Source organism: Panthera tigris, chromosome B4 (assembly GCF_018350195.1).
Source record: "Panthera tigris isolate Pti1 chromosome B4, P.tigris_Pti1_mat1.1, whole genome shotgun sequence".
NCBI lineage: Eukaryota > Metazoa > Chordata > Mammalia > Carnivora > Felidae > Panthera > Panthera tigris.
The window spans coordinates 8,439,064-8,464,979 of NC_056666.1; positions in this window are offsets into that span (position 1 = coordinate 8,439,064).

Genomic DNA, 25,916 nt, shown 5'->3' on the forward strand with positions numbered 1-25,916 from the left:
TTTTGATAAAATCGGATTGTTCTGAATCAAGCGAGGCACCTGACACATTACACATCAACTGGGTCTTGATGTGATAAAAAGAACTCTCATTCACTTGTTTAAATGCAGGTGAAAAGGAAACACTGAATGAAATTCTAGGGTGTGAAGGCGGTTTGAAGGAAGGATTTCATTTTCTTTATTTTTGTTGTCTTTATGTTGTAAGGGTGGTATACTTAGCAAGCAATAAAAAAAATCGGTGCCTTGTGGCAATCTGAGTGCCAAGGAAAGGACATTATTAGAGGCCCTTGAACTCCCTTAGTGGATTTGCTCTGTGCAATTGTGAAATCAAGCTCATGTTTCAAGGTAGCTAGCAGTACACCTGAGCCATAGACTTGGGTCTAATAAGGGTTAGGTTCCCATGGAGCTCACTTATCTCCCCTCTTTCTTCTTTCCAAGTTTTCCCGTCTGAGAATGCTCACACCTTCCACACATGAAGGGTCGGGTGTAGCTCACACTGATGCATTTTGAGTGACTATAATACTGTGATTCATAATTAGAAATACGTGTGGTCTTCATCTTTGTTTCTGGCACGAAGCTCCTAAAACTCTTGGAATTTCCTAAGTGGTGGAAACTTATACGTTAATAGGTGATTTTGGACCCCACCTAAGGAGGGGGCTGGTTGCTAGGAGAACTAATCATGTGATTAGCAGGTTGGGACTTTCAGTCCCAGGAAAGCAGAGAGGCAAACAGCCAGTCAGTTGACCAATTATACTTACATAACGAAGCCTCCATAAAAGGTCGGGGTTCTGAGAGCTTCGGGTTGGTGAACACATTGAGATTTGGGCACAGTGGAGTGCTCAGAGAGGAGGGAAGCTCCACATTGTTCCCCCACACCTTGCCCAACACACCCCTTCCATCTGGCTCTTCCTGAGTTGTATTCTTTCACAAGAAACTGGGAAGCTACTACGTAAGATGTTTTTCTGAGTTCTGTGAGCTGCTCTAGTAAATTAATGGAACCCACGGAGGGGGTTGTGAGAACTTCTGATTTTACAGCCAGTTGGTCAGTAGTATAGGTGACGATATGGACTTGTGACCCGCATCTGAAGTGTACTGGGGGTCAGTCTTGTGGGACTGAAACTTTAACCTGTGGGATCTGATTTGGTGTTCTCTCGGTAGGTAATGTCAGAATTGAGTTGACTTGTAGGACACCCAGCTGCTGTCTGCAAACTGCCTTGAATGTGGGGAAAACTCCCAACCCCACGTGACATAATTGGGCCTCAGCTCCCTTAATGATTTTTGGGAGTGGCCTCACTAGAACAAACAACACAGGGACCTCACGGTTCATGTGTCCAGACACAATTCAGGAGATGTACTGCCTAAGATTTCTGCAGTAGATTGGTATAAAGATTTACATAAAAATTACTTTTATAACCAAAATTATTGAGGAAAGGCATTAATCAATAGGCTATGAAAACCATGCCCCTTGACATTTTATCATTTTTACTTTTCAGTTCATTTTAGCATACCTTTGTCATTTGGTAATCATAAAACCCTGACAGGGTACTGACATTCATCTTCTACGGATTAGAAAAGTGAACTTTGTAGAAGATTAATGACTATCTCAAAGAAACAAATGGAATTCAGTTTATCAGGAATCAGCCACCCTTCCACTTCAGGGGTCCAGATCTAGGGTTTTTTTCCTATTACATTATAGCTACATCCTTAGGAATTATTTGGTTAATATGACCAATGAAAATGTGAAATTCAGGTAATTTGTGGGGACCTTAAATTTACTCTATTTTTTCTTTTCTGTCCATAACACAATGTACTTTGTCCTCTCAGCAGTGGCAGGGAAAAAGGTATCTTTACAAATCTCACAAATTGTACTGTCATTCCTTCTTCCTTTATTATTATACTTACAGAATTTAAAAAAAAATCCTAACAGGTTTAGCTTCAACTAGAAAGAAACTGGAATAATTTTTATGCTAGGTGTTTAATGTTAAAACATTCCATGGCCATAGGAATTTGAGGCTTTTACTCATTTTATAGATAAGAAAGCAGAATTGAAAGGAGGGGAATTAATTTGTAAAGATCACGTAATTAGTAACCGTGCTCGGGCAAACTGGGTCCAAATTTTGTTTCAGGTTCCTTGTTTAAGTGGGCTTCCCTTTCCTGTGTTTCTTCAGGTAACTTTCGTGCAAATTTTCCCTCGTTGGTGGCCCTCCAGACAGTGCCCTTTGGCTCTTTTGAAGCCCAGGGTAGAAGGCATTTACACACACTGAAGAGGCTCACTTGCAGGAGGAGAGGTCTCCTTCCTCTCCTTCCACTCGTTAGGCCATCTATTTCCTTCAAAGACAGCCTCTAGGTGAGTTATTAAGACACAGCTCTGCAGGGTGAATCATGCTAGGGATGGTCAAAGAGTTATTACCTTTATTCCAGAGAATTAGCTTTGAAAGAAGAACTGAACGAAAGTTTTTAGGGAAACTATTTTAGGCAGAAGGGCTCTGATTTCCTATGATCACCAAAGGGCAGTTGAAGAAGCAGCTGGTCTGGAGATGGGACCGCAGGAGGTCCATCGTGTGCAGGCTACTGGGCTAGTTCTTTTGAGGGCACCATCTTAGGGTTGGAACCAGGCAAGTCCAAACCAGATTCTGTTCAAAAGGCCAAAGAAGGTTTGAGGCACCTGGGTGGCTCAATGGGTTAAGCATCTGACTCTTGATTTCGGCTCAGGCCATGATCATGGTTTTGTGAGTTCAAGCCCCTCATTGGGCTCTGTGCTCAATCTGTGGGATTCTCTCTACCTCTCTCTCTGGGACTCCCCTGCTCAAGTTGGCTCTATCTCAAAGATAAATAAACTTTAAAAACCATTTTAAATAGGCCAAAGAAGGTTTGAAAGTAGTTACAGGTAGGTGAATAGAACTAGACAGAATAAAAGCGTGGTTTGAAACACTCGAGGAACTTCCTGGGGAATTTTTGAGATGGGGTATTTAGATGTACTTTTATTAGCTTAGGTTTGTTGAGAAGAGATGATAAAAGAGAAGGCGAAAAGCACGGCATAGGGTCTACTAAAAGCTATAACTAAACAAATGCACCTTGAGTGACATTTTAAAGTTTGATTAAAATGAAAGATTCCAGTGATTTTTAGGGAAAATCTTTCCCTAACAACAGTAAGCCAATTAGATGTTCTTAGACTAGAATCGACTTATCCTTGGCATAATTTTACAGAAGAACAAAGAAAGATGGCATACTTTGAATAAAGAGAGAAAAATAAATGTGCTCCAACATTTAGATTTGCCTTTTTCAAGGATTATTTCTCTATGACTTTTTAATGTGTCTGTTGATAGCAAACGTTTCATTAGAAGCCCTGAGATGTCTCTCAGAATCGATTTTTCTTTTCAAAGAAAAATATATTTGTCAGCCATAGAGATCATCTCCAACTCTCCACTGAAGTAAGAAAAGGATATCAGACACTTGCTAAGGTTTTTCTCCGACAGGAATGCAGTGTGACCATTCTTTCAGATTTTTAGAAGACAGGTGCAAAAAGCACATTGAAAGCCAGAGAAAGCAGTCACCAGCCTCCACATACATACATTAACTGAGCATTCTTAGGAGTTAAATGGTGTCCATATGAGTTTCTAAACAAGAGACACGGACCAAAAGCAGTTATAAGTTTATGCCTACAGAGCAATTATTGACTTCTGTTTGGATTGCATACTGTCAGGCAACGTTCTTTATGAGCGTCCAGGATCCCTCCAAACACCACCTATTAATTTTGGACCTAGCTCATTGCAAGTGTAAATGTAAGTGTTGAACACACACCAATCCCTTTATACAAAAATTAACGTGTGCTCCCCACAGAAAATACCAGACCTATTAACCAAATCTCTCAGAGAAATACATATTCTTTTGCAGGTTTCTTCATTATTTATTAAATCTTCGATTTTAGACAGAAGCTAAAGGGACTAGGAGTTCAGAGAACTATAATTTTAGGGTTTTCCCCTCAGGGACAAAAAGCAAACTGAAAGGCAACAGAGGTTTCACAAAAAGAAGTTTTATTGTGTAAGATAAAACTCAGTTTTTCCCAGAAAATGTAAGGAGAAGAAAACTTAGGTGAGGAAGGAGAGACAGAACAGTAATGAATATGGGGGAAGGGAGAAGACAGGCCAGAGAGATGGAGAAAGTAAGGGGAAGCTGAAGGAAAAGGCTCAGAAAGATGTAGAAATGTGTTGGATCTAAGTTATGGAGCCTGTTCATCATCTTATTCAATCTCCCCCTTTTCTCTTATACTTAGATCACAGATCATCATTTCTCTCTTTCCCCACTGGAGTCATTACCTAGATCCTGGCTTTTCTGGGGTGAACAGAAAACAGACCCCCATGGTTTCCTTTTGCGAGAACCCCTGTCATGCTGCCCCACTCTCTTTCTACAAAGTCAGACTACAGGATCCATTTCCCAGATGAGATGAAGCTACCATACATTTTCATACATAAGCCTCAAGGAAGGAAAGAGTTTTATAAAGAAGTAATCAACAGAGGGGCGCCTGGGTGGCTCAGTCAGTTGAGTGTCCACCCGACTCTGGTCATAATCTCATGGTTCATGGGTTTGAGCCCTGACTCAGGCTTTGTCCTGACAGCTCAGAGCCTGGAGCCTGCTTCGGATCCTATGTCTCTCTCTCTCTCTGCCCCTCTCCTGCTTGCATTCTGTCTCTGTCTCTTTCTCTCTCAAAAGGAAACATTAAAAAAAAATTTTAAGATAAGGTTTTTGATTTGCTCAGATGAATGGTTTCATGAACCTCTGTTGGTTTTACATACTTTTAGCTAAACAATCCTTATAATAACATTGTGCATTTTTATTTTCAGAAAAAATGTAGGTCACACTTTATCTGCATGTGCATGACTATGTGTTTATGCCAACACGTACAGTATACACTCTTCCCTAAAGGGCTATCACCTTCATATTCAATCTAGGTAGATTTTATTTTCAGCATATATAGATGGCCTCAACTCTCTAATTTCCTAATTTTTTTTCAAAAGGAAACAGAAGCAAGTATACATTCTCAATATGCTTTCCATTTGGATCAAAATGTTTCAATTCCAGGGATGCCTGGGTGGCTCAGTTGGTTAAGGGTCTGACTCTTGATTTCGGCTCAGGTGAAGATCTCACAATTCATGAGTTCGAGCCCTGCATCAGGCTCTGTGCTGATAGTACGAAGTCGGCTTGGGATTCTGCCTCCCTTTTTCTCTGCTCCTCCCTGCTTGTTTTCTCTCTCTCTGCCCCCCCAAAGATAAATAAATAAACAAAAAAGAAAAATGTTTCCATTCTAGAGACTGAATATACAGGTAACAGCCAGACCATGACAATACAGCTCTGGCCCAGGTAAGAAACACAGACACGAAATCACAACCTTTGCTGCAATCATCCCTGAATGGTCAAGACTCAGTCAATGGCTATCAATTTCTGTGTTGTTGTTTTTTTTTTTTTCTTCTTCCAACTTAGGACAAACTGGAGAAAGCCAGTGGTGTTCCCCAAACCAATTACATAAGCCTATCGTGCTTCTGGCTGGCTCCACCCCAGCTTCTTCATATGAAAAACTTGTAGTCAAAGCCTACCTGAAGCCTACCTACCCTTTCTATTCACTCTAAACCTTTTTTGTTCCCCTGCCTGCCTTTGAGTCTTTGCCGAACACAAGCAATGGTGATTGACTCCCTTGGTATATAGCAAGCTTCTAAATAACAGATTCAGTTCTCAGTTGGGTGGTCATCATTTATCTCCACAAACCCACTCTTAAGAATAGCTGGGAAAAAAGGAAAAAAAAAAAAAACCAAGCAAACAAATAAACAAACACTTGTGTTAGGAGAGTGCCTTCTTCCTATTTCCCTAGTTTCTTAGTTAAGGACATCCTCCTATGTCTTTGCTTTTCCTTTCTCCAACCTGTGGAAAAGGAGCAAGTTTCAGTTTGGTGAGCAAAAAGAATTAAAATCGGTTGTCTGTCAAAGCAGATTCAAGATATCGAAAGTCCTTTGCACGGGGGCTTTGCAAATTTTTCTACATGTTGAATTTCATACTGACTTAGGTAAGTATGTCTGTAAACTCAGGGGGTTTTTTTTGTTTGTTTGTTTGTTTTTTGGTGTAAGCTCTTAGGATGCATCACCTGGAGGGTAAAACTTTGTATTTGAACGTTGGCTTCATCAGCAATTAAGATGACATTTGCACTTCAATCTGCCCAATTATTCCTTTGGAGGCAGAGATCATTCTGAGACTCTCCCAAGCACCACCACCAACAAAGATACCTATTTTTTGTCTTTTTTTTTTTTTTTTTTTTTTTTACTTTCTGACATCAAGATAAAGAGGACATTATCCTGCTCTGCTTCAGAGAACAAAAATCCCTGAGAAGTAGAAGTCCTGGGATCCTAAAAAAATTAGGTTTTACAGAAGTTCTGTTATGTTTCTTTTCCAAATGCTTTGTTTTTTTAAAATGCAGTCTCACCCCCCTTTTGCGTATTTTACAGATTTATAATTTTTGCACTTTCAGTGTGTGGGTGTGTGCAAACGAGCCTAATGCACTTCTGTTAATTTTCACACTGTTTTCTGCGGTGTTCCTGCTGGGCTGCTAAAATCAACTTGGAAAAAAATGTCATTACTGTTACCTGGGTATTAGAAAATTTATTATTTTTCATTCTCGTATAGGAAAAAAACGAGTCATTTGAACAAAACCAATAAAATATCTTGCATCCTATTATTTTACTTTAGACCTCTGGGTGGACTTGTATGACACAGGACAACCCACCTGTGATTCAAATTTTGCTCCAGAGACAGGTGTGGGGACACAGGTATGCTGAGGAAAATGCAAGCCCAGGACAAACAGATCTTCCTAAGAGAACAGATTTATTTATTTTGTCTTATATTGGAAAACACGCTTTTATTCTTTCTCATATTTAACTCTTTTAATATGCATACAACAATGATCTGGCCCATTTCTCAAAGTGTACCTTATGATATATAGGATGATGAAGCAAAAGCAACAGTAAGATGTTCTATTTCCACATCATGCTGATACAGGACATAGGTTCTTTTTAAACTTTGTTTTACAAAATGTTTATTTATTTTAGAGACAGAGAGAGCACAAGCAGGGTCAGGGTGGAGAGAGAGGGAGACACAGAATCTGAAGCAGGCTCAGGCTCAGCACAGGCCCGACGCGGGGCTTGAACCCACGAACCTTGAGACCATGACTGGAACCGAAGTGGGACACTTAACCCCCTGAGCCACCCAGGTGCCGCTAGGATTTAGGTTCTTAAGTAAAAGAGATACTACAAATGATTCCAAAGTCGTAAGTGGCTTTTCTGTAGGAATATGGCTGTGTGTTCTGAATGTTCCCATGTTTGTTTTCTAGGAAGGAAAAAAGAATGGGGAAAACCAAAACCAAAACCAAAGACAAAAACTATATTTTTGGTACAACCAGGAGTCGGAGAAAACCTACAAATTCCAAACAATATGTGAGTACTGCCCAAACCTTCTGAGACCAGAGAACTCCAAATGAGAAGCAAGGATGTTCCTGCCAAGAAGAGTGGGGAGAGAAAGGGGCCTAGAGGTAGCAGATTTGTTTGCTTTAATGTAACAAATGCTTAAAAAAATAATTATGGTCCATAATTTACAAATTTATGAATATTAACTCATGTAAGCCTCATACAACCCCATAAACAGCTATCATTATCCAGATGTTAGAGGTAAACAAAGGAAAATGAGGTATAAAGACTCAATGGCCATCACAAAAACCGTTAACAGATATTCTTTCTAAATGGAAGGGCTAGTGGGCAAAACCAATAGGCAGAGAGAAAACACACAGATGTACGCAGAAGGATGCCGAGCTGGTGCCCTGGACTGAATGTTTATGTCCTCCCGATATTTCTATGCTGAAATCCTAATCCTCGATGTGACAGTAGTTGGAGGTGAGGCCTTTAGAAGGTGATGAAGTCAGAAGGGCAGAACCCTCATGAATGAGATTCGTGTTTTCTAAAAGAGACTCCAGAGAGCCTTCACATACCTTCTGCCATGTCAGGACACAACAAGAAGACAGCCATCCACGACCAGGAAGCAGGCCCACCAGACACCCAATCTGCAGGTGCCTTGACTTTGGATTTCCCAGCCTCCAGAACAGTAAGAAATAAACGTATGTGGTTTAAGCAACCCAGTCTATGGTATTTTTGTTACATCAGTCTGAGTAAATGAAAACGGTATCTTTCAGAATGGGTGGCACAAAATATACTTTCCAAATATAAAGAAATCACCTTGGAAACCAATGACCATGTTCCTTGGTGGCAGTGGCTATTAAAGCAACGTTGTCTGTACTAACTCTTTTTTAATTTTTTTAAAAGTTATTTTGAGAGAGACAGAGAGAGTATAAGCAGGGGAAAGGAGAGAGAGAGGGAGACAGAATCGCAAGCAGGCTCTACAAGGTCAGCATGCAGAGCCTGATGTAGAGCTTGAGCTCATTAAACTGTGCGATCATGACCTGAACTGAAATCAAGAGTCAGACACTCAACAAACTGAGCCACCCAGGCACCCCTGCACCAGCTTTTAAAGTTCTTTTGAGTCAGGCATAAGAGTCAAAAGAAATTAAGCTACACAAAGTGGGTGCATATTATGAGGGAAGAACCCATTGCTGTAGCAACAAAGTAAGGTACCCTTGAGCTATGATAGCAGAGAATATTGTGATCCCTTCCTCTTCCATAGGAATCAAATGTTAATAGTTTCCTGAAAATCTGACTCATTCAGAATTAAGCAATAAACCAAGAATAAGTACAGAACAATAAAAGTGTATAATCAGAGAAAAGTCAAATGGAATGCAAAAACCTTCTACGCATAAAGAAAAATTACCAAAGAATTAGACACAAAACAGATGAAAACTGTAACCCCAAATTCCAACATGAATTAAAGAAGAACTTTAATGAAGCAATCAAATGTATACATAAGAGAGGGCAAGGAACAGATAACCAGACAAGAGAAAACAGAAAAAAAGGAAATCTGAACTCAGAAAATAAATGAATAAATAAATAAATAAATAAATAACAAGACAAAGCCAGCTTATGAATAAAGGCAAAATTAGAGGGAGCACAGGGTAGAATAGACACCAGAAATTTTTACAATAAACAGAGAAAAAGGAATAAAAAAACCCAAGAAATCATAATGAAAAGCAAAAAGACTAGAAAAAAAATGAATAGCTGTAGTCAGCACCCAAAGGAGAAATTTTATCCCCTGGATTCCAAAAATCAAATAGAACAAATATTTAAACTATAACTAAAAAATTCCCTGGGAAGTAATAGAAAGTTAAACCTACATGTTGAAAGAATATACGGTATGCCAGGAGAAAGTGATCCAAAGCAATGAATACAAACCTATATTCTAATATATGCTGAAACTTTAAAGTTAAAAATGTTTTAAGAAGCCAAATAAATCAAATCTCCTATCAGTAAAATAAAATCATGTTATTGTAGAACTTCTTCAAATTTCAACGCCAGACACTATTGGAGCAGTATCACAAGCAGTTCAAAGAAAAAATGATGAGTCCAATATTTTACATCCAGACAAAGTTTTATTCAAATTTAAAATCATACTCTCAAACTGATTAAAATTTTAATAACTCTAAATATTTTCCCAGTGATGTAATTGTGACCAAATACTGCAGGATAAACTCCAACTAATTAAAGAATCAATCCAATTCACAAATGCACAAAAAACCATAAGATACCTAGGAATAAACCTAACAAAGGGGTAAATGATCTGTACTTTGAAAATGATAGAACATTTATGAAAGAAATTGAAGATGACACCAAGAAATGGAAAGATATTTGAGGTTCATGGATTGGAAGAAAAAATATTGTTAAAATGTCTATACTACCCAAAGCAATCTACAAATTTAATGCAATCCCTATCAAAATACCAATACCACTTTTCACAGTGCTAGAACAAACAATCCTAAAATTTGTATGGAACCACAAAAGACCTCGAATAGCCAAAGCAATCTTGAAAAAGAAAAACAAAGCTGGACGCATCACAATTCCGGACTTCAAGCTGTATTACAAAGCTGTAGTAATCAAAACACTATGGTACTGTCACAAAAACAGACACATAGATCAATTGAACAGAATAGGAAACCCAGAAATGGACCCACAGCTATATGGTCAACCAATCTTCAACAAAGCAGGGAAGAATATCCAATGGAAAAAAGACAGTCTCTTCAACAAACGGTGTTGGGAAAAAAGGACAGCAACATGCAGAAGAATGAATTAGACCACTTTCTGACGCCATACACAAAAATAAATTCAAAATGGATGAAAGACATAAATGTGAGACAGGAAACCATCAAAATCCTGGTTGAGAACACAGGCAGTAACTTTTCTGACGTTGGCCATAGCAACTTCCTACTAGACATGTCTCTGGAGGCAAGGAAAACAGAAACAAAAATGAAATATTCATTAAGATAAAAGTCTTCTTCACGGCAAAGGAAACAACCAACAAAACTAAAAGGCGATCTACTGAATGGGAGAAGATATTTGCAAATGACATATCTCACCAAAATCTATTAGGAATTTATCAAACTCAATACCCCAAAACTAAATAATCCAGTTAAGAAACGGGCAGAAGACATGAATAGACATTTTTCTAAAGGAGACATCCAGATGGCCAACAGGAAAAGATGCTCAACATCATTCAACAGGGAAATACAAATCGAAACCACAATGAGATACCACCTCACAGCTGTCAGAATGACTAAAATTAACACAGGAAGCAACAGATGTTGGCAAGGATGTGGAGAAAGGGGAACCCCCTTACATTGTTTGTGGGAATGCAAACTGGTGCAGCCACTCTGGAAAACAGTATGGAGGTTCCTCAAAAAGTTAAAAATAAAACTACCCTAAGACACAGCAATTGCATTACTAGTTCTTTACCTAAAGGAAACAAAAGCACTGATTCAAAGGGGCACATGCACCCTAATGTTTACGGCAGCATTATCAACAATAGCCAAATTATGGAAAGAGCCCAAATGCCCATCAATTAATGAATGGATAAAGATGTGGTGTATATATACAGTGGAATATTACTCATCCATCAAAAAGAATGAAATCTTGCCATTTGCAATGATGTAGCTGGAGCTAGAATATATTATGCCAAGTAAAATAAGTCAGTCAGAGAGAGACAAATACCATATGATTTCACTCAGATGTGGAATTTAAGAAACAAAACAGATGAAAATATGGGAAAGGAAAAAAAGGGAGGAAAGCAAACCATAAGAGATTCTTAACTATAGAGAATAAACTGAGGGTTGATGGAGGGGTGGTTGGTGGGGGGGGTGGGCTAAATGGGTGATCGCATTAAGGAGGGCACTTGTTAAGATGAGAAATGGGTGTCATAGGTAAGTAGTGAATCATTAAATTCTACTCCTGAAACCATTATTATACTAGATGTGAACTAACTGGAATTTAAATAAAAATTTAAAAAATAAACAAAAGAACTGACTGAAAGAATAATAGCAAAGGCACCACAGACCAAATATATTTTATTGTATATCCAATCCAAAAAAAAAAAAAAAAGCAAGATCAGAATATTAGAGTGAAAAATAAATGTTATAAACTGTAAAACTATAAAAATGATACAACTAACAAAAATAGGGAGAGAAGATTAAAATTAATGTAAGTCCATTATTGTCTCATAAATAGTAGCTGCACTTAAAATGTTCTAATGTCTTCAATGATGCACTATACTTTTCTAACAAGTACTGAAAAAAGAAGGTTGAAGTCAGTACCCACAGTGTAGATGTACTCACTTCTCCTTTCAATTCTGCCAGTTTTTCCTTCATGTGGTTTCAAAGGTATGTTGTTAGGTGCATACAAATTCATTTTGCAATGATTTCTTGATAGAGAAGCCTTTTTATCACTGTTAAATATCCTTGCTTATTGATAGTGATACCTCACAGTTCTCAGTGAACTTTTTCAGATAACAGTAGAGCCACTTCAGATTTTTTATGGTTTACATGATGTGTCTTTCTTCATTCTTTCACTTATAATATATCTGCAGATGTAAACATATATCTTGTAAGCAATAGAGTTGGGTCTCTCTTGTTCAGTAAATATGGAAAACTCTTTCTTTTAATTGAAGAGCCTGGTCTAGTTATATTTAAAATAATCATTGATATAGTTGTACATAAGCCCACTTCCTGCTATCCTTCTGTATGCTTCCAATGTTTCTGTTTCCTCTGTCATCCTCTCTGGAGTTTTTTTTTTTTATTATTAACTAGGTATTTATTAATATTCCACTTTATCTCCTCCTTAGAAACATTGATTGATTGGAATTTTTAATTTTATGATGAAAACTCTTGATACTTTGATAGTAGTCTAAATTTTGTTGTCTTTCTTTAAGCAATATTGAGATTATTCTATAAATTTGTTTAAAAGTGTGATCCCTTTCAAGATTGCTTGAAATTTTTGTCATGCCATGCTTCTGTGTTTTCTTACTGCGGGCCAAAGAACATCATCTATATGAAGACCCCCAGAAGAAAAAGAAAAAAAAATAAAACAAATGAAATAATGAAAACAAACACACCAAAACAAAATACAATGGTTGACTTTGTCAGCTCTTGCCAGATGCAACCTATGATTCCACAGACCTGCAGCCTCCCATGTGGATGTTCTGGAGTCAGTCTTAAGCAGTGAATGATATGCATCAGCTGCTTCACCTTCTCCAAGTAATAGATCTCAAAGTCAGTTTTTGGAGCATGCATTAAGACCCAGCTTGCAAAGCACTGGATGTCACTTCTAGTCTGCAGACCTTCAAACTTCTTTAGTTCTCAGGCTGATCTATTTCACTGGACTTCTGCTTTGTCTCACATGCCTGGAACTCAGGTTTCTCACCAGACCTGGAGCTTCCTCTGAATCCAAACTTGCTTCCTGACATTCTTCCCAGTCCTTTTAGCCATTCTCCAAAGGAAGAAAGTTATGAAAGATATAATTTGACAACCTAAGTCTAAAATGTTAAGGTAGAATCATTCGAAATCTGGGTAGTCTCAGAAAAGTACACACACACACACACACACACACACACACAAATTGCTAACTCCACTTTCCCCACCAACATCTAAAACATTGAACTATTCTCCCAGAAAACACATGCTAACCATTAAATTTTATGGCATTGTTTGTTATTATATCATTATTTTTGAGTTTGTTAATTCTAGAAGCACAAGATCTCTGGATCAGAGAAGATCATTTATATACTTACAGAACACCCGAGCAGCATTGACTGCCCACACCCCTGAGAGTTACATAAAGAGAATCAGATCTCTCTGTGCCACAGGGGAGGGGATCCAAAATTATAAGACACCAAACTCAGCTAGAATGCCTGGCATTTCTGCCTCATCTCAGAGAGAGTCAGAGGGACAGAGAGAGACAGCTCTCTGCTCTGGATCTTATGCAAGTCTTCTCTGGGAGAGAAGAGGAGAAGGTCTTTAAGTTTCTATTCCCCTTAGCATAGGACCAGAGCCTCTGGAGGAGATGTCTTTAAATTCTTCTGAAGTTCATGGTCTCTAGCTTCCAAGGCATGTTTAGCAGTCAATCATTCTTTACTCAGAGTTTGCAGTAATATTTTGTTCAGTAGGTCCTGATGAACAATACTTGTGGGACGCTGTTTCCTCTTAATAATGCTGAGGGCCACATTGACTTGACTATAAAACCCTTCCAGTCTCCTGTTCTCACATATCCCCCAGGGTCCTGGACTTCCCTGGTCATGTGCCAGCTCATATCTCACCTGTCACTACCACCGTCTCTGCATAATACGCATTTCAGTGGCTTCTCTGTGTTCTTTGTTTCTCCCATGCCCCATTACCCGGTCTCCGCGCCCTCTCCCCTGACCCAGTTTCTAGCATCTATGCCCTCAGCAAAGATTGTTCAAATTCCAAGGTGTCTCAGTCCCAAAGCTGTCAACCTAAAACATTAGTCTTCAAACAAGTTCTCAAAATCCCCCATTTAACATGAGATATCTCCCTCTCCCTGCTCATGGAGGGAACTAGAAGAAAAAGAAAAGAAAGCTCTTAGGTCAGTCACACAAACTACATATGGTGGGTAAACTCAAAAGTAAAACAACAGATTCATTCAGTTAATTATGGACTAAGTTATGTTTTGTGACCTGCTGGGAAGCTGGCATTTATAATATTTTTATGTGCACAAAAGTTGAGTTTGGGTTTCCAAACATCATTAAATAAACTGTGGAACATAATCTTTTTGGACACTGGAGACTTTTAATTGACACAAGCTTTTAGAAACCACAGTTACTCATTTTGTAATATAGAGAAGTAGTAAATGAAAAATGCCATGCCACATCACTGGATTAGTCGAATTGTTATTAAATACATACTTGAATGCATAAATGTGATTTACTTATGAGGTTAGAAAATGCAAACTGAACAGAAGTTTAACAAAACAAAAACAGCAACAAAAAGGTGAAAGATTCCTTCCCACTTTGAAACCCTCTCCTTTCTCTTTCACTCTCACTGCTTCTGTAAACACACATGCACACACACACACACACACACACACAAGCGTGCACATGTGTGTGTGTGTACATGTTTTTCATTCACATACTCTTTGGTACCTTTTTAAGCACTGTGTGTGCTGTGTGTATATTTTTTTGGAGATAATTCTATGTGCGACATACTTTGTTACATCTCTCTTTTTTTGGTGAAGGCAGAGAAGATATTAATACAGTACAATTCAACTGTAGTTTATGCCATGATTTTATAGTTTGGAACCTACTAGGGGATAATGTTAGCTGTTTAGAGTTATTTTGACTATTTTTAATCATGTTACTACAAGCAGTATCTGTATACATTGACAGAGGCTTTAGTTTCAATTCCTAGCAATAGGATTTTCAGGTAGAGTAGTAATTGTATTTTACAATTTTGACACATTTTATCGATTTTTCCTCCAAAAGGTGTGCAATGGTGGTTACATATTTCCCACTTACAAGCATATGATGGGAGGATTTAAACAATGTGATATGATGAGGGATAAATGACTGTAGGTGGTCATGGAGGCCTTTAAGAAAGATATGAAGTTGATCCAAGAATTGAATTTTGACATGCATATACATAATCATGCATACAAATATTAAACTGTAAAATATTAAAAAATAGAAACAATTGTTAACACTTGAGAGGGGACTGAAAGGAATTGACATTTATACTATTATAGTGTTTGATTTTTTGGAGTCTATGCTACAATTTTACCCTATCAAAATAATATTAGTGATAAGAAATACACACCCAAATAGAGAAAACATTCAATAATATGAAAGATGATTTTGAACAGCAGTCCCCTTTTCTTTCGATAGAAGGGTAAAGAAGAAAAAGAAAATTATTCTTCTTGAAGAAACTTAATTAGGTAAGATAAATAATCACAAAAAAATTGGAGAAAAACTTGAAAATGACATAATATGCAGAACCAAGAGTTTTCTCATGTACAGAAAATTCTTTTTTTTAATATGAAATTTATTGTCAAGTTGGTTTCCATACAGCACCCAGTGCTCCTCCCAACAGGTGCCCTCCTCAATGCCCATCACCCACCCACCCCTCCCTCCCACCCCCCATCAACGCTCAGTTTATTCTCAGTTTTTAAGAGACTCTTATGGTTTGGCTCCCGCCCTCTCTAACGTTTTCTTTTTCCTTCCCCTCCCCATGGTCTTCTGTTATGTTTCTCAGGATCCACATAAGAGTGAAAACATATGGGAGGGGCAGAGAGAGACTCCCAAACAGGCTCCAAGCTATCAGAGCAGAGCCCAACACAGGGCTCAATCCTACAAACCATGAGATCATGACCTGAGCCAAAATCAAGAGTCAGAAGCTTAACTGACTGAGCCACCGAGGCCCCCCACTGGGGAGCTTCTGACACACTCAGTTCTCTGCGCCTTGGAGAACCTGATTCAATCAACAGGTGATAAGATTACTAAGGCAGATGGTGGCGTAGGAGGACGCTGGGCTCACTGCATCCTGCTGATCACTTAGATTCCACCCACACTTGCCTAAATAACTCAGAAAACCCCCAGAAGACTAGAAGAATGTATTCTCTGGAGCCAAGCATAGACAAGAGGCCCACGGAAGAGGGTAGGAAGGGCAGAGAGGTGGTGTGCACTACAGGGACTGGCGGGAGGGAGCCAGGGCAGAGGGGCAGCCCGCCGGCAAAGCAGAGACCCCGAGTCTGGCTTGCAAAAGAGGAGGGGCCGCATGGAGTGTGTGCTAACAGCCAGCGGGACTTAACATCTGGAACATTATAAGTCAACAGCTCTGTTCCGAGAGCAGGAGGGCTAGAAGACAGCTGGAGGGAGAGTTGTTGAGCCTGGACGACAGAGCTCAGTTTGGCGGGAAACAAAGGTGCTCGCCAGCGCCATCTCCCTCGCCCATCCCCCAGCAAAAATCCCAAAGGGAACCAGTTCCTGTCAGGGAACTTGCTTGCACTCCGCAAACACCCAAAGCTGTGCTTCTGCTGATCCATCCCTCTGGTGGCAGGTCTGACTCCCTCCCGGTGCCGCAAGGCCCCTCCTGAAGCAGATCACCTGAGAAAAAGTGAGCTGAGCCTACCCCTCCCACCCCTGTGCACCTTGCCAATCGACCCCAGCTAATACACCAGATCCCCAGCACCACAAGCCTGGCAGTGTGCAAGTAGCCCAGACGGGCCACGCCACCCCACAGTGAATCCTGCCCCTAGGAGAGGGGAAGAGAAGGCACACACCAGTCTGACTGTGGCCCCAGTGGTGGGCTGGGGGCAGACATCAGGTCTGACTGCGGCCCGCCCACCAACGCAAGTTATTCAAGACAGCACAGGGGAAGTGCCCCACAGTTCCGCACCACTCCAAGGACTATCCAAAATGACAAAACACTAGAATTCCCCTCAAAAGACTCTCCAGGAAATAATAACAGCTAACGAACTGATCAAAAAGGATTTAAACAATATAACAGAAAGTGTATTTAGAATACTAGTCATAAAATTAATTGCTGGGCTTGAAAACAGTATAGAGGACAGCAGGGAATCTATTGCTACAAAGATCAAGGGACTAAGGAACAGCCAGGAGGAGCTAAAAAATGCTATTAATGAGCTGCAAAATAAAATGGAGGCGACCACAGCCAGATTGAAGAGGCAGAGGAAAAAATAGGTGAACTAGAAGATAAAATTATGGAAAAAGAAGAAGCTGACAAAAAGAGAGATAAAAAATCCAGGAGTATGAGGGGAAAATTAGAGAACTAAGTGATGCACTAAAGAGAAATAATCTATGCATAATTGGTATTCCAGAGGAGGAAGAGAGAGGGAAAGGTGCTGAAGGTGCACTTGAAGAAATTATAGCTGAGAACTTCCCTGATCTGGGGAAGGAAAAAGGCATTGAAATCCAAGAGGCACAGAGAACTCCATTCAGATGTAACTTGAATCGATCTTCTGCATGACATATCATAGTGAAACTGGCAAAACACAAGGATAAAGAGAAAATTCTGCAAGCAGCTAGGGATAAACGTGCTCTAACATATAAAGGGAGACCAATAAGACTCGTGACGGATCTCTCTACTGAAACTTGGCAGGCCAGAAAGGAATGGCAGGAAATCTTCAATGTGATGAACAGAAAAAAATATGCAACTGAGAATCCTTTATCCAGCAAATCTGTCATTTAGAATAGAAGGAGAGATAAAGGTCTTCCCAAACAAACAAAAATGAAGGAATTCATCACCACTAAACCAGCCCTACAAGAGATCCTAAGGGGGATCCTGTGAGACAAAGTACCAGAGACATCGCTACAAGCATGAAACCTACAGACATCACAATGACTCTAAACCCATATCTTTCTATAATAACACTGAATGTAAATGGACTAAATGCACCAACCAAAAGACATAGGGTATCAGAATGGATAAAAAACAAGACCCATCTATTTGCTGTCTACAACAGACTCATTTTAGACCTGAGGACACCTTCAGATTGAAAGTGAGGGGATGGAGAACTATTTATCATGCTACTGGAAGTAAAACGAGAGCTGGAGTAGCCATACTTGTATCAGACAAACTAGACTTCAAATTAAAGGCTGTAACAAGAGATGAAGAATATACTGTATATAATATAATATATATATATTGTATAACTTGTATATATTGTATATATATTGTATGTATATTGTATGTATATTGTATGTATATTGTATATATTGTATATATATTGTATAATATATATATTGTATAATATATAATATACAATATATATATATTATATATTGTATATATATTGTATGTATACAATATATATTGTATATGTATACATATACATACATATACATATACAATATATATATACAATATACATACATATACATACATACATATACATATACTATATATATATACAATATACATATATATTGTATATGTATACAATATATATTGTGTATGTATACAATATATATGTATATTGTATATATATAATATATATATATATATATACATTATATATATATAATAATTACATGGTCTATCCATCAGGAAGACCTAACAATTATAAATGTCTATGTGCCGAATACGGGAGCCCCCAGATATATAAAACAATTACTCACAAACATAAGCGACCTTATTGATAAGAATGTGGTAATTGCAGGGGACTTTAATACTCCACTTACAACAACGGATACATCATCTAGACACACAGTCAATAAAGAAACAAGGGCCCTGAATGACACATTGGATCAGATGGACTTGACAGATATATTTAGAACTCTGCATCCCAAAGCAACAGAATATACTTTCTTCTCGAGTGCACATGGAACATTCTCCAAGATAGATGACATACTGGGTCACAAAACAGCCCTTCATAAGTATACAAGAATTGAGATCATACAATGCATACTTTCGGACCACAATGCTATGAAGCTTGAAATCAACCACAGGAAAAAGTCTGGAAAACCTCCAAAAGCATGAGGTTAAAGAACACCCTACTAAAGAATGAATGGGTCAACCAGGCAATTAGAGAAGAAATCAAAAAATATATGGAAACAAATGAAAATGAAAATACAACAATCCAAATGCTTTGGGATGCAGTGAAGGCCGTCCTGAGAGGAAAATTCATTGCAATCCAGGCCTATCTCAAAAACAAGAAAAATCCCAAATATAAAATCTAACAGCACACCTAAAGGAAATAGAAGCAGAACAGCAAAGGCAGCCTAAACCCAGCAGAAGAAGAGAAATAATAAAGATCAGAGCAGAAATAAACAATATAGAATCTAAAAAAAACTGTAGAGCAGATCAATGAAACCAAGAGTTGGTTTTTTTGAAAAAATAAACAAAATTGACAAACCTCTAGCCAGGCTTCTCAAAAAGAAAAGGGAGATGACCCAAAGAGATAAAATCATGAATGAAAATGGAATTATTACAACCAATCCCTCAGAGATACAAGCAATTATCAGGGAATACTATGAAAAATTATATCCCAACAAACTGGACAACCTGGAAGAAATGGACAAATCCCTAAACACCCACAAACTTCCAAAACTCAATCAGGAGGAAATAGAAAGCTTGAACAGACCCATAACCAGCGAAGAAATTGAATCAGTTATCAAGAATCTCCCAACAAATAAGAGTCCAGGACCAGATGGCTTCCCAGGGGAGTTCTACCAGATGTTTAAAGCAGAGATAACACCTATCCTTCTCAAGCTATTCCAAAAAATAGAAAGGGAAGGAAAACTTCCAGACTCATTCTATGAAGCCAGTATTACTTTGATTCCTAAACCAGACAGAGACCCAGTAAAAAAAGAGAACTACAGGCCAATATCCCTGATGAATATGGATGCAAAAATTCTCAATAAGATACTAGCAAATTGAATTCAACAGCATATAAAAAGAATTATTCACCATGATCAAGTGGGATTCATTCCTGGGATGCAGGGCTGGTTCAACATTCACAAATCAATCAACGTGATACATCACATTAATAAAAGAAAAGATAAGAACCATATGATCCTGTCAATCGATGCAGAAAAAGCATTTGACAAAATTCAGCATCCTTTCTTAATAAAAACCCTCGAGAAAGTCGGGATAGAAGGAACATACTTAAACATCATAAAAGCCATTTATTAAAAGCCCACAGCTAATATCACCCTCAATGGGGAAAAACTGAGAGCCTTCTCCCTGAGATCAGGAACATGACAGAGATGTTCACTCTCACCACTGTTGTTTAACATAGTGTTGGAAGTTCTAGCATCTGCAATCAGACAACAAAAGGAAATCAAAGGCATCAAAATTGGCAAAGATGAAGTTAAGCTTTCACTTTTTGCAGATGACATGATATTATACATGGAAAATCCGACAGACTCCACCAAAAGTCTGCCAGAACTGATACATGAATTCAGCAAAGTTGCAGGATACAAAATCAATGTACAGAAATCAGTTGCATTCTTATACACTAACAATGAAGCAACAGAAAGACAAATAGAGACACACAGACCAATGTAATAGAAAAGAGATTCCAGAATTGGACCCACAAATGTATGGCCAACTAATCTTTGACAAAGCAGGAAAGAATATCCAATGGAAAAAAGACAGTGTCTTTAACAAATGGTGCTGGGAGAACTGGACAGCAACGCGCAGAAGAATGAAACTAAACCACTTTCTTACACCATTCACACAAATAAACTCAAAATGGATAAAGGACCTGAATGTGAGACAGGAAAACATCATAAGCCTAGAGGAGAAAGCAGAAAATTCTAATAAGAGGAACATACTGAAATGTTTGAAATATGAATATAAGGTAAAAATACTATTGACTTCCCTCTCTGCTTCCTTCCATCCTCCCTCCCTCCCTCTTCTCCTTTTCTCCCTCCCATGTCTCTATCTCTTCCTTCCTTCCTTCCTTCCTTCCTTCCTTCCTTCCTTCCTTCCTTCCTTTCTCTTTCTTTCTTCTTTCTTTCTTTCTTTCTTTCTTTCTTTCTTTCTTTCTTTCTTTCACATTGTGGTTCTTATTTGCATTTCTCTCATGGCCTACTATATTAAAGATCTTTTCTTGTAGTTATATATTTTCTTTGGTGGTGGCTGTTCAAATATCCCTTCAATGTTAGGTAGGAAGTATTTGAACCAATGAAACTGGATATTTATTTTTTATTAAATTTTTTTAATCTTTTTTTTTTGAGAGACAGATAGAGACAGAGACAGAGACAGAGTATGAGCAGGGGAGGAACAGAGAGAGAAGGAGACACAGAATCTGAAGCAGGCTCCAGGCTCTGAGCTATCAGCACAGAGACTGATGCAGGGTTTGAACCCACGAACCGCAAGATCATGACCTGAGCCAAAGTTGGACACTTAACCGACTGAACCACTCAGGTGCCCCCATGGATGTTTCGTTTTTAGATGGTTATAACTACAAATTCAATTTCTTTCCTTGAAGAGATACAGATATTCAGATTGTCTATTTCTCTGTGAAAGCTCTGGCTAATTACAGCTTTCACAAAATTTATTAATTTCATATGAATTGTCAAATTTATGAGAATAATGTTAGTCATAGTTTCTCTTATTATCATTTTAAAACCTTTAAAGTTTGTGGTAATGCCCTGTGTTTTATTCTTAATAGTTGTAATTTGTATCTTCTGTTATTTTTTCCTGGTCAGTCTGGATAGTGTTTATCAATTTTATTAACACTTAAAAAATTACACTATGAGTGTTTTGTATATTCTTATTTAATCAAATCAAAAAATAACTTTAATAAGGGTATTATTTGGTATTAATATACTATTTCAATAGCCATGGGAATGGCATTGTGATTAAGAAACTATCCAGGGGAGGCTGGGTGGCTCAGTCAGTTGAGCGACTGACTTGGGCTCAGGTCATGATCTGATGTCACTGTTCGTGGGTTGGAGCCCCAAGTCGGGCTGTGTTCTGACAGCTCGGAACTTGGAACCTGCTTCAGATTCCCTGTCTCCCTCTCTCTCTGCCCCTCCCCTACTGGTGTGCTCACTTTCTCTCTCTCTCTCTCTCTCTCTCTCTCTCTCTCTCTCTCTCTCTCTCTCAAAACTAAATAAGCATAAAAAAAGAGAAACAATCCATTTTTTCTGTGTTTCATGCTGAAATGTTTAAGGGTGCAATGACATTATACCTATGATTTTGCTTAAAATATACCACCAAAAATTGCCATATGAAAAGGTAAAAGGAGTTTCAAAGACGATTGGCACATTGATCCACCTCCCTTGATTTTAGGTTATTTGGAAATTGTCATAATATAGAGACATTTATAAAGCAAAGCGGATAAAATAGAGCCCAGTTAATGTAAGATGTTTTTTTATAATTGACTAACAGAGAAACTAAAATTGTGTTAGGCTCTGTTGCAAGAAGGGAAGAGAGATCTGGCTAATCAGAATGCCCATACACCCGCCCCACATTTGGCTCAGAAGTGGGAAATCAAAAAAACAAACAAACAAACAAACAACATTTATTTATTTTTGAAAGGCAGAGAGAGTATGTGGGTGGGGGAGGGGGCAGAGAGAGGGAGACACAGAATCCGAAGCAGTCTGCAGGTTCTGAGCCATCAGCACAGAGCCCAAGGCGGGGCTCGAACCCACGAACTGTGAGATCATTACCTGGGTCAAATTCGGACGTTTAACTGACTGAGCCTCCCAGGCACCCCAGGAGTGGGAAATTTAAACTAGATTAATTAAAATATTCCCTTGCAAGGAAAACTGGTCTCTTCTAATGAAATCATTAAAGTACAAGGGTATGTGTGTCTCGCTACCACTGGTCTTCTTTCCTATAACCTCTGAAGAAGAAAAGAACAAAAATAATCAGAGCTGAGACTGAAAGACAGACGTCTGCCTGTTTCCTCTGCATTCCTGGATTCAGACATAGCTAAAATTAACTATCCTCATATATTTTTCAGTAACAAATGTCTTTTGTTTAAGTAAGTTTGAATTGATTTAGGCTACTTTATCATTTACAACTTAATGTCTTGGGGTGTCTGGGTGGCTCAGTCAGTTAAACCTCCGACTTTGGCTCAGGTCATGATCTCATGCATGGTTCATGAGTTGAAGCCCCATGTTGGGCTCTGTGCTGACAGCTCAGAGCCTGGAGCCTGCTTTGGATTCTGTGTCTCCCTCACTCTCTGCCCCGCAATCTGTCTCTCTCTCTCAAAAATAAATAAGCATTTAATTTTTTTTTAAATAAAAAAAACTTAAAGTCTCAATATGGCACATCAGGAACTAAAAGTTACTTGCAGAAGATTCAGTGGTGATATGGCAAGAAAAATACAGAAGCCATGCCATGGGGCAAAAACCAGCACACAAAACACAACATACAGTATATTTCCAATAGTGCGTGATTTATGAAGATATTATCTCAATGCATAATGTTCCTTAGAATTGTTGAAGAGCCTCTGTGGCTAACTTGGTCAAATGTCTTATTCTCTTGCAAAACTCAAGGAGACACAAATTAGGGACTGATAGAGGTACTGCCACAATTTCTTCTACAGACGCCTCACAAACTCACTGACAGGCAGGAGTGTGACACAAGGACATGAGTTCCTCACGTTTCCTTCCCACGCTCTTGCTTGCCCAGATTCCATCTGAGGCCACTCCAATGTCTTATCTTGATAACCCAGTTGCCCTTTGTTTCTGTTCACACTTAACCACTGATTCCGTGTGCAACCACTCTGCAAAGAAATCTGGATCTGGAGAGGCTTCCAGCTGTAGCTGTGTGCCCCGATGAAAGGTGGACCCTTCCACAAGCCCATGCATGCAAGTCAGACTCATCAATTTAGATTCCCCCGTTCTCTCATGGTGTGTTCACTTTCTGTGCCCTGGTGCCTTTTCCCCCCAGCCATTAGAATTCAAATTTGGGGGGTAGGATTATATAAAATCAGACTTAAAAGGCGAAGTCTGGTGGGAAGAATTCTAGATTGACCCTCCAGGATGCCCACCATATATGCCCTGATGTGTAACTCCAGCTTGTATAATCCCCTCCCTTTCAGTGTGAGCAGGACCTCTGAGTAGATGTAATTAAGGTCCCAAATAAGTTGGTTTTGAGTTAATCAAAAGAGAAGTGGTCCAGAATAGGTCTCATCTCATCAGGTGACCCTTTAAAAGAGAATGTACAGGTCACAGTAGCAGATGGGTCTCCTGTTGGCCCTGAAGAATCTGGCGGCCATGTTACGCAGTGCAATGGTAGGGGTACTGTAGGAACTGAATGCTGTTGACAACCAATGAGATTGAAAGAGGACACCAAAACCCAATGAGGCCACAACCCCTGCCAGTAACTTGCATTTCACCTAAGCACATGACTTACCTATGACATACACAGATTCCCCAATTAGGAACTCTGAGATAATACATATGTATTGCTTTAAAATGCCAAATGTGTGGTAATTTGACACACTGCAATAGAAAACCAATGCAGGTTGTGGGTCTCATTCTTTCACTTACAAAGACTTATTAGCCCCAATATATGTATCACTACTTCCTGCCAAGGGACTGATTTTGCATCCCAGTGGCTAATTCTAGACAAAGACTTATTAGCCCCAATATATGTATCACTACTTCCTGCCAAGGGACTGATTTTGCATCCCAGTGGCAATTCTAGTGGCTAATTGCACCCCAGTGGCTAATTTGTTATTTGGTTGACCACAGAGTTATGTTCACCTACTTGACTTGGCCATGCCTAACTAAGCAAAGTGAGTTAAGTGATCAAAAAAAAAAAAAAAAAAAAAAAAAGAAATATACCTGATTCAAAGTGATTTATAATACTATAATTAATAAATCACATTATATGGTATAAATATATTTAATATATAACTATATGTGTGTAACTATACATATATAAATATTATTAATTATGTAATATGTAAATATTAAATTGACTATTTGTTATATTTTATAACTATATGAATACTATATTACTTATTTAATAAATATACATAAGTATATATTCCATTTATATATAAACTATATACATAGTTTATATATAAACTATATACATAGTTTATATATAAACTATATTTTTAAAATTTATTTATTTATTTTGAGGGAGAGAGAATGTGAGCAGGGTAGGGTCAGAAAGAGAGGGAGACAGAATCCTAAGCAGGCTCCATGCTCAACACAGAGCCCGACGCAGGGCTCGATCCCACAACCGTGAGATCACAACCTGAGCTGAAATCAAGAGGTGGACACTTAACCAACTGAGCCACCCAGGATCCCCTATAAACTATATAATATAAAACATGTTAACATAAAAATACATTTATATATAAATTATTGAACATTTGATTCTACATACATATTCACTTATTCCATATATAAAACATCCAGTAGTAGAGGTGAGAAAAATATAAGCCTTGGTAAACATTTTGGGAATGACTAGGGGCAGTCTACTGTGTTAACTGAGGATTAAGACCGCATCTTAATTAACAAAGCAAAATTGGAATAAAATAAACTGTAAATGAATTTTGTGGTTAGTGAATGCAAACCTTTTAATTCTATTTAGGTGAAGCATGTTATATGGTAAATGGGGAGGGAGGGGGAGAAAAGGGGAATCGGCAGATATTTTATCCAGAAGCCTTTTTTTCTTTTTTAGTAGAAATCTTCTAAAAAGAAGACCTGAAATATGTGGCCTTGATGAGAAGAGCAAGATTTAAGACTGAAAGCAACAATATAAGGCCAACTGGAGAGCTGCAGCAAAGCCATATATTAATATCTTCATATATTCAATATCAAGAATTCAAGGGAAAAGGACGAAAGCCAAGTGGCAGAATGGAAGGGTTCTTCAGCTTGATCTTCTGAGTATATAGCCAAGACCTCATGGTACAGAGAAGTTTCCATCTTAAATGGCAGTCCATAGCTACTCAATGGAAGGGCAGAACTCATGTAAGCAATCAGTTTTTGCTCAACTCTTTCCT